The 18,184-nt window shown below is 44.3% G+C and overlaps 1 long non-coding RNA gene across 1 annotated transcript; it reads left to right on the forward strand.

Moving 5' to 3' along the window:
* Window positions 1-5,561: 5,561 nt before the first annotated feature.
* On the forward strand, window positions 5,562-14,625 carry LOC121696103. Its single transcript, XR_006026245.1, has 4 exons — window positions 5,562-5,646; window positions 5,789-5,917; window positions 14,285-14,415; window positions 14,503-14,625. It is a non-coding gene; the product is annotated as an uncharacterized LOC121696103 (long non-coding RNA).
* Window positions 14,626-18,184: the final 3,559 nt, after the last annotated feature.

Here is an 18,184-nt window from a genome sequence, read left to right on the forward strand (position 1 = left end):
TTCGGAATTGCTTTGCTAAACTTGGAGGTTCTCCCACCTCCCCTGGCTCGAGAGTTTTCTCCGGACATTGACATCCAAAAAGTCGAATGGTGAATTTGAACAAGTTACCTCATCTCCTCTGTGAAAAAAAGAAAAACAAATCTCCTGGTTTATGTCATTGTAGTTATTTCCACAGACAACTTTTCTCAGTTTTCAAAGAAAGGAAGGCTATGTGTCTTGCACTAGTATTTGGTTCAGCAACATTTGGAAGATCTCTAAGTATAAGTATATATACTCTTTTGATCCCGTGAAGGAAATGTGGCATCTGCATTTATCCCAATCCGTGAATTAGTGAAACACACTCAGCACACAGTAAACGCACAGTGAGGTGAAGCACACACTAATCCCGGCGCAGTGAGCTGCCTGCTACAACAGCGGCGCTCGGGGAGCAGTAAGGGGTTAGGTGCCTTGCTCAAGGGCACTTCAGCCGTTCCTACTGGTCGGGGTTTGAACCAGCACCCCTCTGGTTACAAGTCTGAAGCGCTAACCAGTAGGCCACGGCTGCACCAATGCAGTATTTCCATATCTTTTTGTGCTTTTTTGTGCTTTGACAAGTCATTTGTTTAGTATGAGGATGTAAGCCAGAAAAAACTAAACTGACAACACACTCCACTGTATTTATCTATGTATTACTGTACACTGTCTCATAGCAACCATGCACTTGTGTTTCCCACATGCCCCATAACACTCGTTCAAGGTCTTGGCCTTTCACACACACTCTCTTCCTCCTGCCAATCTTTTATTCTATTTTCCACTGTCTAATTAATTTTGTGTCCTCTGCTCTGTTTGTTCCAGAGAGAGAGAGAGAGAGAGAGAGAGAGATAATGATTTCCATGGTTACACATACTGTCAAAACATGCTCACTATTTGCAAGAATGTTGGAGAGAAATTAGATACCTTACAAGGGGTTAGAAAGAAAGGTAACACTTTACTTGACTCATAACACATTCATAGCAGCTGTCATAAACTGCACATAAAGCATTCATGACTGTTTCATGAGACATGACTCAGCATTCATACCAAACCTTTCATGAATGTGGAAGACAGAACGATGGCAACTTGTCAAAATAAAAGTCCAACAATTGCAAAGCCGCATTGCCGTTTTTCTCTCCAGCTTTTGTAAATATTTCATGAATATCTTATGAAGTCTACATCGAATGTCACTTTACTATACAAGTTGTAAAGTATTCTTAATCACTGAGTTTAACACTGGGAGGTAAACTAGCCTACATTCAGCTGACCCGTATTTGTGTAACCTGGAACGGTTGGACATTCCCAGTAGCAAAAGATGAGAAATAATCTGAAAAGGTTACATCATAAAACAAATACATTTTTATGAAACAAAAATTATTTGCTTGACCATGTTCTGTCACTTTGGCACTGGAGTAGCCCATTGACTCAGATGTGACGTGATCAGGTAAGAGGTTTGGAACAAAAACGGCAATGCTGCTTTGCGATTGTTGGACTTTTATTTTGACAAGTTGTCGTCGTTCTGTCTTCCATATTCATGAAAGGTTTGGTACGAATGTTGAGTCATGTCTCATGAAACAGTCATGCATACTTTATGTGCAATTTATGACAGCTCCTGTGTTATGAACTCACCCGTCAAGTAAAGTGTTAACGAAAGAAACAATGTGTTTTTCTTTTAGCCTCATGTTTGAGTTGACATTACTTGTCACAATTTGAGTATTTACACAGATTATGTAGAATTGCTGGGGAGCTAACACACCTAACACACTTTCCCTTAACACACTATTACACACTCTACTCCAGTTCCACCTCCCATGTGTCTTTGTGTGTGTGTGTGTGTGTGTGTGTGTGTGCGTACGTGCACACGTGTGTTTGCTCATGTGTGCACTACACATATGTAATGGTATTATATCTAATATATCATATATTATGTCTATTTTTCCTTAACTTGTTTTGTAAGCAGATTTGTACTGACCACCACACTTGCCAGACAGTAACGATACAATCCAATGTTACAGATGAATAGCTATGGCTCCAAACACAAACACAGGAGAGGGTGAAACAACGGCTAGGCAAGTAGGCTTACTCTTTAAATACCTGTCTTTTCTCTATTGCTTCAATGTAGCAGGGCGGAGGCAGATGTTGGTATGAAATAGTTGACTACGCCACCTACTGTAGGAGGGTTATGCAAGTCCAAGTCATTTTTTGTGACAGTCAAGCAAGTCAAGTCAAGTCATAGCTTGGGTCAAGCAAGTCAAGTCATCGCCAAACCATACAAATTCATGATGATTTACCCATGTTTTCATTTTAAAATAAGCTACAATAGGCTAGTTATGAACTGCTGGAGTTTTATTTGTAACAAACCAATAGACATTGCATTCATTCAAGCCACATAGCCTACATCTGAACGGTTTATAGAATAAGATGAAATGTATACGAATAAAAATAAATGTATTTCAAGTAGACATATTATAAAATAGCCTATTATTGTTTAAATATGCCTCAAATATTAGGTAAGCTACATCAAATCATGAAAATATATTCAAACAATTCACGTTACACCTTTCCTGACCTGTCACATCTCCAGGGACCCAATAATATTGAAAAAGTGAACCTACATGTAATCAATCAATCAAACGCTGCCGCCGACGTCACTGCCAAACTTTGATAAGCGCAATGGGTTTTAGGAGGGTTTAGGACCATCAATGCTATATCATATTATACATAAGCCTAACATGTGAAGTAAGCTACTTTTCTATGCTGATTGCTGGCAGTTAGCTAGGCCTACTTACTGTTGTTAGCCTGCTACTAGGCTGTAACGTATGGAACAGGGACGTGTTTAAAGGAGAATTCCGGTGTGATATTGACCTAAAGTGTATTGAAACATGATACCGAGTGTGAACGTATGTCTCATAGCCCATCTCGGCTTGTCCCCTGCACTCCAAAATCTGGCGCTAGTTAGCCGATGCTACCAACAACTTTTTCAATAGTGGTGCTTCGGCATCGGGCTAGCCATGCAAATAAATCACTGTTTTACACCCATTTACGAGGCTCAATGTATCTCCACACTTCATTGGTAGACTTCCGAGGGCCCTGACATTTAAAACGAGACATTGAGAACTTTGAAAAAGCACTGGTAGTTTACTTACAAGACGATTTATACAGACAGTATCTTCACGAAGTTTAGCGTTTGCAGCCATCTTGAATTTAGTCACGATAAGTCGAGCAACAAGTAAGAATGAACAGGTATGATAAGGGATCAGATTCCAAAAATAATTCAGTGGAAATGCATGGATTCCAGTTGCTGCTTCTGGAAGAAACTGGAATCCATGCATTTCCACTGAATTATTTTTGGAATCTGATCCCTTATCATACCTGTTCATTCTTACTCGTTGCTCGACTTATCGACTTAACTTAAGTTCTCAATGTCTCGTTTTAAATGTCAGGGCCCTCGGAAGTCTACCAATGAAGTGTGGAGATACATTGAGCCTCGTAAATGGGTGTAAAACAGTGATTTATTTGCATGGCTAGCCCGATGTCGAAGCACCACTATTGAAAAAGCTGTTGGTAGCATCGGCTAACTAGCGCCAGATTTTGGAGTGCAGGGGACAAGCCGAGATGGGCTATGAGACATACGTTCACACTCGGTATCATGTTTCAATACACTTTAGGTCAATATCACACCCGAATTCTCCTTTAAGAGGGAGGGAGAAAGAGGCGCTTACTTTAGGTTACATTGGCAACATTTTCGCTATATACTGTATCAAGATTAAACTTAGACAAGAAAATGTTTCAATTTGCCATTTCACACATTTTAACCTAATGTGGCATTAACTAAAAAGCATAATAGATTCAAAGCCAACTCTTAACATGCCTCAAATTTGACGTTAGGTTTCTAACACGACTAACTTCTGACGGATGAAAATCAACGTGGTGGTGGTTATGTCGCTATTTTGCACACTTTCAGACTGCTGTTCATTTCTCCTTTGAGTTGTTAGATACATCATCTGTGAAGCCAAACATTATTATGTTTTGGTATAAACGTAGAGCCTTCCATATTTGCAAGTTAGCCTACCTCAGTCTGTCTCATTTGATCTGGCACTTGCTGTTGGTCTGTCGCGTCACTTGGTAACACTCGCGTGACGCATGCAACAGCACCTAAGCAGATTTTCTAAAATCGTAAAGTTAACTCCTTAATATCTATAAAAAAAAATAAAAAGTCAAGTAATTTCAAGTCATTTGTCTCAAGTCTAAGTCAAGTCTCAAGTCATGAATAGCAAATCAAAGTCAAGTCGAGTCTTTTATACATGTTGATCAAGCAAGTCTCAAGTCCTAAAAAATGTGACTCGAGTCTGACTCGAGTCCCCCATGTCTGCTATATGCACATGCACATAGACATAGACAAGCAGGCCACACCCAAATATTGCACAAGGCCCTATTACTGTACTAATACTACTACTGCACACTGAGACAAACACAGTGCAAAACATAAAACATAAGCAGCAGAAGAAGACAGGGCGACAGCATCAGGTGGCGTGGGAGAAGCAAGCTTGAAGAGTTGTCACAAGTTCTGAGTTGTCTGAAGTAGCCTACTGTTGTCAACTGCACGTTCTGTTCTACACAGCTGAATTGGATACAAGGCTGCCTTAAGCAGAGGCTCGAATCAGAGCAAATTACACACCACTGAACCACGAAACAAACGTACTCAGAACTGTTCCTCAAACACACACGACAAGACAGCACCAGCCCAAGCAGCCTGCTGCTTATGTTTGCACTGTGTTTGTCTTGGTCGTGAGTGTTTGATGGTATTTGTCTATATTTTGTGTTTGTGAGTGAATGCAACGCCCTCTCTGCGCATACGTGCAGGTCGTGACATTAAAGCTGACCAGGTGGTTGCACCCATGCAGCCTGACCTCCAGGCTGCATGTTAATAAGATACATGACATTGTATTAGAGTTTCTCCATAATGTAAGTGTAGCTAACCAAGTTCCTTGTGTTTGCTTCTCTCTCTCTCTGGTGCTGGACCGGAGCTGTTGGGCCAACACGGGTGGCAAGCTGATTCCCAGGTGGTGGTGTCCCCTCACTGTCCTTTATCATTGCTGTGCATCAAGTGTGTGTATGTGTCTTGTGTGTGTCTTGCTAGCCCTGGTGAGCCCACAGCACTGTTCCTTGCCCTGCGTGTAGTAATAGTAGGCCTATAGGGCCTTGTGCAATATTTAGGTGCGGCCTGCTTGTCTATGCGTGTATAGTGTATGTGATTAGTGTCTTGTGATTGTATTCCTGTCTACGAGTGCAGTCCATATTGGACCTGTATGTGTCAATAAATTGTTATCTTTATTTTTTATGGAACCATGTCTCTGGTCAGTGTTACAAGCCTGTGTTTCCTATTGGGTCTAACCTGACCAAAAGGTTTCTAAATTAGTTCCTGGGAGGGCACAACCCTCCTAGGTGGCTAGTCACAGTCAACTATTTCATACCAACATCTGCCTTCGCCCTGCTACACTTCATATTGCTAATTTAAGGTGGCACTCATGGCATAATTTCTGATCAAGGCAAAATAAGAAAACAGACAGTCTATAGCCCAACATATTCCGGAAGTGTACACAGCAGAATCCCCCAGCGCTGAGAACTGATATGGTATTTATGAATTCCAAGATGCAAACTTTGCGCATGATTTACTCCAGTCTGCTGCTGTTGTTGGTTGGCAAATGGAACAGCTGAAGCACGTAATCTTTTTTGAGATTTGATTACTATCTAGCGTCACAAAATCTTTTAACAGGTGAAATGGAAAGCGGATAAGATGGCGTTCCATAAAGACCGCATTTTCATTCACGTGCACGCATTGAGGCCTGTGCATTGATGGATCTACGACGTTGAACAAACATGGTGAATGCAGATGTACAACATGGTATGTAAGGTATCAACCAGCACAACGTATCGATTTATTCTCCCTTGTCGAGGTGTTGCGATTTGCCCCTGCTTTATAATTCATGCAAGAACCAATGGACATATTCTGCGCACACCAAACGACCCAAGTGTCTTTTCAGTTTCTCAATTTGAACGTTTCATGTGTGGTGCTTTAATAGAGCGAATGGAGGCGACCACTAGCTCAAAAAACAGTCCCCTCACAAAACTGAGTTGAAATGCGAACACCAAAAGTGTGGGGGCGAGCCTCGGCGTCGGAGTTCGCAGCAAATGTGCTCATTATGTCTGTAAGCAATTGAAGCGAAAATGCTATCATGGCCAATGCCTCTTTGCCTGCCTCGCCAAGGCCCCATGCTTGAAATATGAAGCAGTTACAAGGCGTGCGTTGCAGGGGTAACGAAGCGCATTTCAAACAGTCAAAAGATGCGTTTTCAGCTTTTGCCACTCCAACACAATTCTCCTGTGCGGGGTGAATGGAGGTGCAATATCACACAAACGTTCAAATGCAATGCACTTCATCTCCGTAGACCATTAATTGTGTCGTTACCAGAGCTGCATTACCGAAAAAGTGTTAATGGAATGGCTCTCTCATCTCATCTTGTAGTCTATTATTTCATGCCTGTTGGTCTGATCAAGATGCATTTATGTAAAAAGCATGGTAATAATCTAATTAAAGCAAGACTATTTAAAAATCATTTTAGGGAAAAAAATGATGAGTGTTATTTGATCGACGTGATCAAATGTATTTTAACATGTGAAACGACCCCATAGTTACGTGAGGCATTAGTCATCTTTTGGTTGTATAACTGTGTCATCGACGGGTCGACGCAGTGTTTCGTGGTTCCTTCGGCAGCAGACGGTGCGGCTATATTCTGTCTCATTTCCAGACACCCTGGCCTACATTTGTGAGGGATAGAGATCGGTTGCCTTGGAGGCGGTGTGGTGCACCAGTCGGATGATATGTGGAACAAACCAGCCTCATTTGCTTAGACGTCAACCAGGGTTTGCGTTTCTCGTCTTGTACACTAGATGGCGATACAATGCCAGATAGCGCAAAGTCTCATTGAAGCCTTTCTAATGTTGGAACCAGAGTAGATGCCCTTTCCAGTGCTGGTGGTAGTGAGGTGTTGTTATGACTGTGAATCCCAAATGAATAATGTCTGTTAAGGAGTGTAATTTTAGGGGTTATAACACAACATATTCAAAGTAGAAATAGGCCTGTGTGTTTTTCATATTGTGGAGGTCTAGTTTGCACTGAGTTAACTTAATTTTCCCAAAGAAGATCTTGCGGACATTTTTGCAATTGAGAAAATTAAGGTTTGTATAAACCGTGCCAAGATTACAACCATGTACACACCCAACTACCCAGAAACCACTTAGTTTGAGTTCACTGACCAGGAAAAAAACGTCTCACAGTTAGTTTTATGAGAATCCAATCTAACTGTAGTAGTGTCACTATAGTGCATGTGATGAAGTGATGATGATTATAGTCAGTATCCTTACACAGGGACATATCCTACATTATGCAGCCTTATTGCGGTATCCCGTCCCGTCCCCATTCGGCTGAAGCAAGTGTTAAAGTGCTCCTCATTCACAAGACTGTCCTATTGTCCCTCTTTTTATATCATTATCATAAAACTCTGGAAATTGAAAGCAGTGCCTCCAGGGACTCTTGACGTCTCGCTTAGAGGGACAGGGAAGGGCAAAGGCAGTCTGAAGTCATGAACTATGCGCAGTCTCCCCCCCCCACACACACACACATACACACACACTCGTACACACACCACACACACACACACACACACACACACACACGTATACATACACTTACACACACCACACACACACCTCAGCAGCTGAATTGCCCCCCTATCCCATTCTGGCAAACATCCGCAGGCACACTTAGTTAGCTGGGGGTCCACGGCAGTAAACATTTTATACATGGCGATGGTTCCACTGATCGCTCGGCGGGCTCATGTTCGTCCTCCTCCAACACACACACACACACACACACACACACACACACACCCTTTCCCTCCACTCCACTCACTCGCCCCCCTGCCATCTGCTCCTCTGTCCCACACAGTGAGGCACCACACCGCTCACCGCCGCAGGGCAGAGGAGGGGCAGTGCCGCGCGCAGCAGCCCCCAACATCTGCTGCCTTGCTGGGGCCGCGGGGCTGGCGGGAGCCTCCCGGGGCCCCTGGGCTGATGGAGGCCAATGGCACGCATCTCTAACACCTTTGTTGATGACCCTCCCTCCTGTTCCTCGTCCTCATGCATGCTCACACACATGTGTACGCACACACACACACACACACACACACACACACAAAGAGCCGTATGCACACCATGCCAGGGGGGCCATCAATGACCCTCTCCTTACTAGCATACAAACATCCCCTGCCCCAACACGCACACACACACACACACACACACACACCATGTCAGAGGGGGCATCACTCTTTCAGGTTGCCATGGGGACCGAGAGCATGACCTGTGCCAGTAGTTTGCCACTCGCGCCACTCAGGAGAGGGTTGCAGGGGTGTCATGCTATTCGAAATAGCCATTAAGCTGTAAGGTCAATTTGATCCAAATTAAAATGTAAATGATATGGAATGTAGCAAGCGTGACACGACAGTTGGTGTACACACACATAATGGAATTATCTGAGTTGGGACTCGTACAATGTGCATATGCTATTCGTCAGTGAGTCTTGAGTACCACAAAATGATGTGTGACATGAATAAACATGAAGAACATGCTATTGTTTATTAGTTGTGAAAGGATAGTGTTCGTCTCATTTGATACATAAAGTTTATGGTCTATGTTTTGTGTAAGAGAAGCTACTTAGTTTATGGGCTTTATTCTGACTTTCTTCTACTTTTGTTAGTGTGCTTGGTTTTCACTGGTTTCCTAATGATTGAACTCAGCAAGATACTCTGTTGTGACTGCCTGTAACAGGGAGGTGATTCGCTTTAAGTCTTCACTGTCAAAGAGAGAGAAAGGGAAAGAGAAAGAAAGACAAAGACATAAAAAAGATTCAAACTCTCAAGGTTTCCCCTCCTCCCTACTTTACCCTGCTTTTTCTCGACACCAAACTGGAAGCCAGGGCATCATTTCATTTCATTTCTTTTCTGTCTTCTCTCTCTCTTTCTCTCTCTCTCTCTCTCTCTCTCTCTCTCTCTCTCTCTCTCTCTCTCTTTCTTTCTTTCTTTCTTTCCCATCTTTCCTAGTGAAAGTGTGGGGAGCAACGAAGCCCCTGCGTGGGCTTTCATCTCTGGAGCGGATCAATAATGCATGGGACTCCCAGGATCTCGGAGGGAAAGGAATCCTCTGGTGGAGCACAGGAGAAAGAGAGAGTGAGGGAGCGAGAGAGAGAGCGAGCGAGGGAGAGAGAGAGAGAGAGAGAGGGAGCGAGAGAGAGAGGGAGCAAGGGAGAGAGAGAAAGAGAGGCCCTGACAGTCAGGCGCAGCACCCCGTCTGCCAGCCTTCGGACTGGGGCTCCAATTAATGGGCACGCTTAGAGAGAGGATCTCCTGCAGAACAACCCAGCCGAGCTCCGACTCCCACTCAAAAAAGGCAAGCCCTCCCCACACACACCCCAACCTCCCCTCTTCGTACCCACACATCCAATCACCCCCCCCCCCCCCCCAAACACACACACACATCACCACACACTCATCTCCACTTCTCTTCACACACACGCACACACACAAGCACACGCGCACACACACACACACACACACACACAGAAGCGGTTCCTCTATCCTCTGCACAACCCCTGGAGACCTTCTGACCTACTCCCTCACAACTGTATTGATCTTCAGGCAAGATGTAAAAGACTATTGAGGTCATCATTCATTTTTTATGATTCCCAAGAAAATGTCAAAATGTGCACCAAAAAAATAAATGAGTGAACGAGAGAAAGAGAGAGAGAAAAAAACTTAGACACACACACACACACACACACACACACACACACATATTCACACATCTCCATGTGTCAAATGAAGCACTAATGGTGAATGAAATGCCCGGGTGGGGAAACTGATGAAAGAGAGCTGTCGCCTCGATGCAGAATTTCAAAATCATCGTTGGCACAGGGTTTGCCAACACACATGCTTGGCAAAGTGCGAGGAAAAACCAAAGAGATGACAGAGCGAAGGAAAATGATGTGAACGTACACCACTATACCGTAAGGCAAAACAGATCAACCCCATTTTCTCACCCCTCATGATCTCATGCACCCAACAACAATGCGGTACGAAATAGTATGTACAGTATGACACACAATTTTCACTTATTTTTTTCACTTATATAACATTTTCACTTGCGATAATGAATATTTAAGGTTTCTTCTCATCCAGCTTTGCTTTGGTGCACATATTGACTAGAGGGGGAAAAAAGCCTCATATACTTTATGTTGTGCGTAGAGTCCTGTGAGGCCTGCTCCCTGCTAGGATCACTGTTAACGGATGACTGGTGGTTATGACAAACATCAAGGCTGCGTATGGATCTACCTGTGATGAAACATTCACAGTGACCCCTGTGGGCTTTAGAACCTCTGACCAGGCCTAATTGGACACCCCTGTGGCCCGGAGACCGCTCCTCTTCCTTGTCTTTCTCTCTCTGTATCTATCTCTTTTTCTCTCTCTCTCTCTCTCACGCAGTCCCTGTGATAAATATTTCAGCGGTGTAAAAGATCCCCTCTGGTTGGGCACTCAACGCGCACTGATCACGCTTGAGAGACGCTCAACTTCAGAGAGAAAGAACGAGATAGAGAGAAAGAATGAGAGAAAAGAGGAGGTCTACCACTAGGAGCCTCTATCCAAAGAAAAGGAAAGCAAGGTAAGACAGATGTGAGGGTCTGGAGAGAGCGACGTCTGTCGGTTGTGCCTGTCAATCTGTCAGTCAGTCTTCCGGTCCGTCCACTGGAGCTGCCTGTCAGATTCTCTTCCCCCTCCTCACAGGGAGAAGGCATCCAGCACCTGGTTTTTGTGTAGTCGCCCCAAGAACGGCCGTTCTCACAGTAAAGTAGACAATGGAGTCTGGACTGTTAGACCTTTGGATAACCAGCACCACATGTTCCATGGTTCCCCTCTGTAAATCATAAAAGAACAGCTGAAGAGCAAGCTCAATCACACACTTAACATACTCAACCTGTTATGGCCATGCCGTAATTTAAAGAAAAGAACATAATGGTAGTACTTTACTTAAACCCATTATTCACAAATTATAAACACTTTTGTGTATTTTATATTCATTATCACGAATAGCATAATGATTGACTACATCATAAAGCTTTGTTAGTGCGTTCACATTATATAGTAGACTTCAGTTGTTGCAATTAATTATTAATACTTTAATTAATTAATACTACAAACATTTCTAAATGAAGTTCAGATGGAAAACCCTCTAAATCAGTCTGACCACTTTTCTTTTAAAGGCATACTTTGCAGTTTCAAGTATTTGTGGCGACTGCAGAGCTCCCCCTAGAGTTGCGATATAGTTATATTTTACTCAGCCATTGTAAAAAGCCTACTTCTCGTGGCTTGTTGTGGAGGCGAAGGATTAACAACAGGCAAAAACTATCTCCAAAGAGCTAAATCTACTGAAGGTAATGTTTCACGATTATCGCGAGATGTCTTCCGGTCGACTATTCTTGAAGTTACATGGCTGGTTCTCTCGTTAGCGACTCGCTATGCTATGCTGTATGGCTATGCTAGGTGAGCCCCCTATTACAAGTTTGTTTACCATCAAATTGGCTTTGTGAGGTAAAATGAAGATGAACATTTTGCACAGTGTACCTTTAAATGAGGATTTTTTAAAAATCAGGCTCCTATAGGTTTTTGCCTACAGATGGATATTTCCGACCAGGAAGAGAGTGGTATTTAGCAAGATTTGAAGCTAAATTATTTGATTAACGTATACTACCGGTATGTGTGGAGAGCATTCACTCACCATTGTTATCTCATTTTTGACGGATGTGGCGTTTAGAGGTTTTTGCAAATGTGTTTACAATTTAAACTTTATGAATTCTGATTTAACCCTCCTGTTATCCTTGGGGTCAATTTGACCCCAAGCAACATTTAACATCATAAAATATATGGTTCACTTTTTTTTTTGCTTCATGTTTCATGACTTTTCCTCAATTGAAGGGGACAACAGAGTTTTAGCATGACATTTGTACAATAATATGTTTTCAACGTCCTGTACAAATATTTTGTACATTGATGTTCCTTGGGGTCAGTTTGACCCCAGCTGTATGAAACATAAGATACATGAATATTTGACACATTATGGATATTATTATTTGAATAGTATGAGAACATATTGTTATTATCATTATTACATACACAAGTACATATTACATATAAGTCATTTTGGCAGGACTGTATAAGTCAAAAGGGGAAGCAACAGCAAGCCTTTGGGCTTCTGACACTGGATGGGCAATATTGCCAGCCAGGGTTCCAATGTTCATAAAGGGGTGTGTGGGTGGGATTGTTTTGTAGGGATTTTGATGGTGGTTATTACACTCTTGTTAAGTACCTGTCACAAAAAAACTGGGTAACAATATGAATTATAATCATTTTCTGAGGGTTAATTTAGCTGGGGTCAAAATGACCCCAAGGATAAAGCATGTCGGTAAGATTTTAGAATAACACAAGGGTTAAGTGCTTTTCTTTACAATTTCTTTACTCTAAACATTTATATTTTCCTTCTTCCTCTCTGCACATCTTTCTTACACTTCGGTCCAGTCAAACTGATGCATGGTTGCATGGCCCATTACTTTCTGTGTTATCACCTCAACAGGCCATTGACTAGTATTGTACCCCACTTGTGGGCCCCCCTTGGACAAAACGATGAAGAGAAATTAAACATAACTCCACTGGTGTTTGTCCGAGGGATCAGCCCAGCCCGCCTGACCTCTTTTTCGACCCGCTTGGCCTCTCTTCCCTCCCCAGACATGAAGGTGCTCAGAGGAGATGGCAGGGGCTCTGTGTGATAACGCCTGGGAGAAAGAGGGAGAGAGAACCAGAGTGGAGAAGCAATTTTTTTTAATTCCAAAACTGGGCATTCTCACAGAGGGGGATCCCCCACCATTCACTGCTCTCTCTCCATGCACTCACTCTCTCCCCCTGTTCCCAGAACTGAGGCTTGGCGTCCACCTCCAGCTGCTGTGGGAATGAAGTGATAAACTGGTGTGATAGTCCCTAAAGGAGAGAAGCAGGCAGGAGAGAAAGAGAAAGAGAGAGAAGAGAGACAGACAACAAGAGAAAAGTAGAGAGAGAGAGTAATAAATGGAGAGACAGGGAGAGAGACAGACAGACAGTCAGACAGACAGACTGCAAGCAAGAGAAAAGTAGAGAGGAGTAGAGATGGAATGAGTAACAGACATTGAGAGAAGATTAGAGAGAGAAAAGGAGGGATGAAGGAGAGAAAGAGAGTAAAAGAGAGAGGGAGGCAGAGACAGAGGGAGAGAGAGAGAGCTAAAGCTAAGAGAATCCTGTCTGAGTCAACACTGGGCACGAGCGTTCCACAAATCAGGCCGGGGTTACCGGGGGAAATGGCGCTCAGGCGCCGCCCCTCAGGAGGAGAGGAGCGCAGCGCAAGGGGCCCCAGGGCCGAGCAGCACAGCGGCCCATTCACCACGGCGCCGATTTACGGGCCGCCACAGAACAAGCCATCTTTGTGTGGACCCCGTGACTGCGTCGCGCCCCAGCCACATAAATTAGACCCTTTTATTGGGCAGAGGGCCCACGCCGTGAGATTGTCTCTCAAAATCTTTTTTTTCCCCTCTCCCCCGTCTTACGTTTGGTTCCCCAGGTTCTCCTTTTTGGAGTGGCGAATTTTCTTTTTCCCTATATAGTATATAGTGTTCTTTTTTGCATAGACCTGACCTCTCACATGCAGTTTCTTTCTTTCTCTCTCTCTCTCTCTTTCTGTCCTTCTCTTTGTCTGTAGTTCTGTCCCTCTTTGAATCCATCTCTGTCTCATCAGTGAAGTTGGGGACACATTACTAATGTACACTCCTATATGAATGTTCTATAGGAGCGGATCCTATTATACATTCAGCATACATGAGGTCTCCCTCCATACACTGGAGGCTGAAGTCTTTTTATAACAGTTCATATATCCAGCTGAGAGATGAAGGCCTGTTGAGTTAATTATATCCCCCCTCCACCTCCCCCCCCCCCCCCCCCCACGTCCATACATCGTTGGCGAAACGTAGCGATAAGACGCAGGTCTCTCCCTGGCCGCTGTAATGAGCTTTAACGTGAGTAATGGACATGGCGCTGGGGAATATCAAGCGACGAGACTCTGACGACAACCTTAATTATCCCAGGCGTCCGCGACTCCACTCCGCTGGACTCGACTGGACTCGGCTCAGCGGCAGCATCACGTCACCCTGTCCTCTAACCTGCCACGAGGGCCTCGACGAGAACCAAAGAGCTCGGCGTGTGGAGAGCCAGTCAGGTGAGCAGGACTGTGTCACTTCTTTTTCACTTCAGCAACAACCCCTCAACACTCACCCACCCACCCACCTCTCCCCTTCTTCACCAGCTTGTAACATCATCAGCTCATTATGTCTGGAGTTGGTGCACTGGGGAAAATATTGCTTATGGGAAGCAGTGATCATAAAGGCTGACCATGTTGTAGTCATAGCAACTCGTAAAGTAATACCTGACTAAAGAGACACGCAGAAGTTGATGACTATTCATCCGAAAGCACCGGCTTGTAATGGGATGACCTCAACTCATCACCATGAGAGAGGCCTTCTCAGTGCAAAACCAATGACCTCAACACAGCTGATGTTTTTTTCACAAACAAGAACTACTATGCTTTTTTCCCCTCTGAACACACACACACACACACACACACACACACACACACACAATTTAATACCTGTATCTACAGATACACACAGTAGAAGTATTACATACATTTCAAATTGAGATCATGCACCATATAAAGTAGATGTCAGAGCTCACATGTGTCCAAGTATTTTGTAGGGGGGAGCAAGTAGAGGTTGACTGGGCCATCTTGCGTTTTAAGTGAAATGAAGAGTGCTGTGGTCTGGCGCACCTGAGACGCCCCTAATGAGGGAGACAGGCCCGTAATGAAATTTGGCTCGCCGTCTCTGCGGAGCGAAACAGATGCCGCTGGCTGCAGCGCCACGCCAGCACATCACACCTCCGACGGTGATAATTACAACACCGCCACCCGGCATCCAAGGAGAGGAACCACACAGAGCATACATTACTGAAGGAGACGAGGACGACACACACACACTCACAGATACATACTCACTCTCTCTCTCTCTCACACTCACACACACACACACACACACACACATACACACACAGATACATACTCACTCTCTCTCACACACACACACACATACACACACAGATACATACACACTCTCTCTCTCACACACACACACACACACACACACATTGAAACACAATCATGCAAACACACATACATGTATTCACACACACACACACACTTAATACACAATATGTAACCTCATATGAAGTGTGCACCCTCACATGCACAATGCACGCATACACACCAACATAAGCACACAACTCCTAATCGTCTGTAGACACACTTACACTTGTGTGAAGACACTATGGACATAAAAAACACATGCCTACACATAAAATGCACATGCTTTCGCACACATGCATGTCTCACGCACACACATGTTGGCACAAATCACGCAAACATCTCGCTCCACACGGCACAGCTGTTCAGTTTCTCAAATGTACCTCACGCTTTCAGTGTGTAAAACCAACATGTACACACACACACACACACACAACTGTAAAGACTTAAACCAAATTTTAAGCCATTTAAATGATTGAAATGAAAAATAATTCGCCCCATATCTCAAATATAATTCAACAGAATTCTCTCTCTCTTCCTCTCTGTGTCTCTCTTTCACTCATTCACTCACTCACTTACACACACATACACACACACACACACACACAGAGAACACCAAAGCGCAGTCAAGCATCTTTGTGTGGCCCAGTACAGTGTGAGTCTCTGCAGGCGTAGACTCTTTGTGTCAGTTGCTCCTGCGAAGCCTCAGTCTGCAAAGCTGAGATCAAAATTAGCTTTCTCTCTCTCCCTCCCTCTCTCTCTCTCTCTCTCTCTCTCTTTCTCTCTCTTTCTCCTTCTCTCTCTCTCTCTCTGCTTACCTCTGTTAGGCTGCCAGGGACAACATGGACAAAGAACTACAATAGCTCAGTAGCTTTCTCCTGAAAACAACACGAGAACCAAGATTACAGAGAGAGAAACAGAATGTGTGTGTGTGTGTGTGTGAAGGAGAGGGTGTATGTGTGTGTGTGTATATGTGTGAAAGAGAGAGTGGGTGAGAAACTGTCAGGCACTCAAGTGTGTGATGCATGAGACAAGTGGAGTTCAGTGAATGGATTTTACTATAAAGTGACATACATTATATAAGTGGAAATAGGCTTTTGTTCAGTGCAGTTTTCTGTGAGAATGTGTACTTGTGTGTTTCTGTGAGAGTGTTCATGTGTTTATGTCTGTGAGGCTCCAACTCACTTGTCACCATGTAAAATAGCTGATATCAGCATTTTGTCCATAGGAAAAAATACATCTCCCCACTGAGCCATAAAGACATCAGATCCGCTTTTCACATGGCAAGATGTCACACTGGCCGGCATGAATAAACCAAAACAGCCGAAAAAACACCCACCCACACTGCAGCTCTCACATTTATCTGCCAAGTCACTTCCATACTTCCATTTTTAGTGATGCTTGCTATCACTTTACATCATTCAAATTACTAAACAGCAGAATCCTGGTTGTCATCATAAAACACAACATAAAAAAAAATAAATAAAAAAACCCCACAAAAACAAACAGATATAAAAAAACCGACCGGTTGGCCCCTGAACTTGGCTCCGCTGTCTGGACGTCCCCCCGATCCTGTCCCTCCCCAGACCCGCCCTCTCTGGCCGCTGGTCCGATCACAGCAGACTGTGATTCAGATGTAATGGCCTCAGTGTTTATTTAAATGGTTTTTCCATCACGGGCCGTAAAGCGAGGGAGTGCGACGCCGCAGCCATAAACAGGCCTGCGAGCGCCCCTGATTTATAGGCCATTAGGAGCTGAGAGGCACTTTACGGCGCTAGGCTAACGCTAACCCAGCTCCAGTGCCAGGCCGCTGCCACGGCTGGGCCAGGGAGGACTGTGACGGGCTGGGCTACGGGAGGAGGGGAGGGGTGGTGGATGGGGCTGGCTAGTGTTACACCGCTGCTGAGGTAATGGGGCTTCTCCTGCCACAGGCGAGTGAGGACTGAAAATACTCTATGCAACACACACACACACACACACTCACAAACGATGCATACTTACACACTTAATTACATACATGCAGACAGACACACCTGCTCTGTGTTAAACATACATTCTGTGCCTATACATAATGGTACATACTTGTGTACAAACAAAGACACATACAGAGATACATACAGTATAAGAGAAAAATGCATGTACCCTAATATATAGTAATACACATGAACAAATGGAAGCACACTCAACACACACACACACACACACACTTCCTTGCTCCTGTCCATCAATAGATGAGCCAAAAAGAGACCTGAGATCTGGAGGTGCTGGATACACATTGTGGGTAAATGCCATCATAATAACTGCATGTCAGAATGTATAACGTGTGTGTGCATGTGTTTGTATGGATGTGTATACATGCCCTAGGGGTGGGGGGACTGTGTGTTTCAAACCAATCAAAACTAATAAAGCAAAATGTCACGCCACGTCAAAACCCCAGTGCATAAGCTGCTTGCGTTTGCACAACATATATTTTATCCGGCAGACATTCATGCCTCCATGCGTTCGGGGCAGCACGAGCCTCTTCCCTTTAAATTACCATGGCGACCTATTTGACATATATGCTCACCAAGGTCTGCCATGTCCTGTGGCATCAAAGTGGTGTTGCGCTCATGTCACACAGATGCCAACGACCACCCAATGGGGGAACCAGGGGCATCTGGGGTTGGGGTGAGGGGTACTTGGTGGAGATGGGGAGTGGGGGGTTGGGGGGGTGGAATAGACTCTCTCCCCCGGTGCCCACCTCTTGGCCCAGGGGTGCGATTAACATTTCCAGCCGGTGATTGCATCAGTCGGAGGATGCTCTTGCTTGAGGTGAGGATAACCTTTTCATACAAGATCAACACAGAGCCTC

The sequence above is a fragment of the Alosa sapidissima genome, chromosome 21 (genome assembly GCF_018492685.1).
Source record: "Alosa sapidissima isolate fAloSap1 chromosome 21, fAloSap1.pri, whole genome shotgun sequence".
NCBI classification, from domain to species: Eukaryota; Metazoa; Chordata; class Actinopteri; order Clupeiformes; family Clupeidae; genus Alosa; species Alosa sapidissima.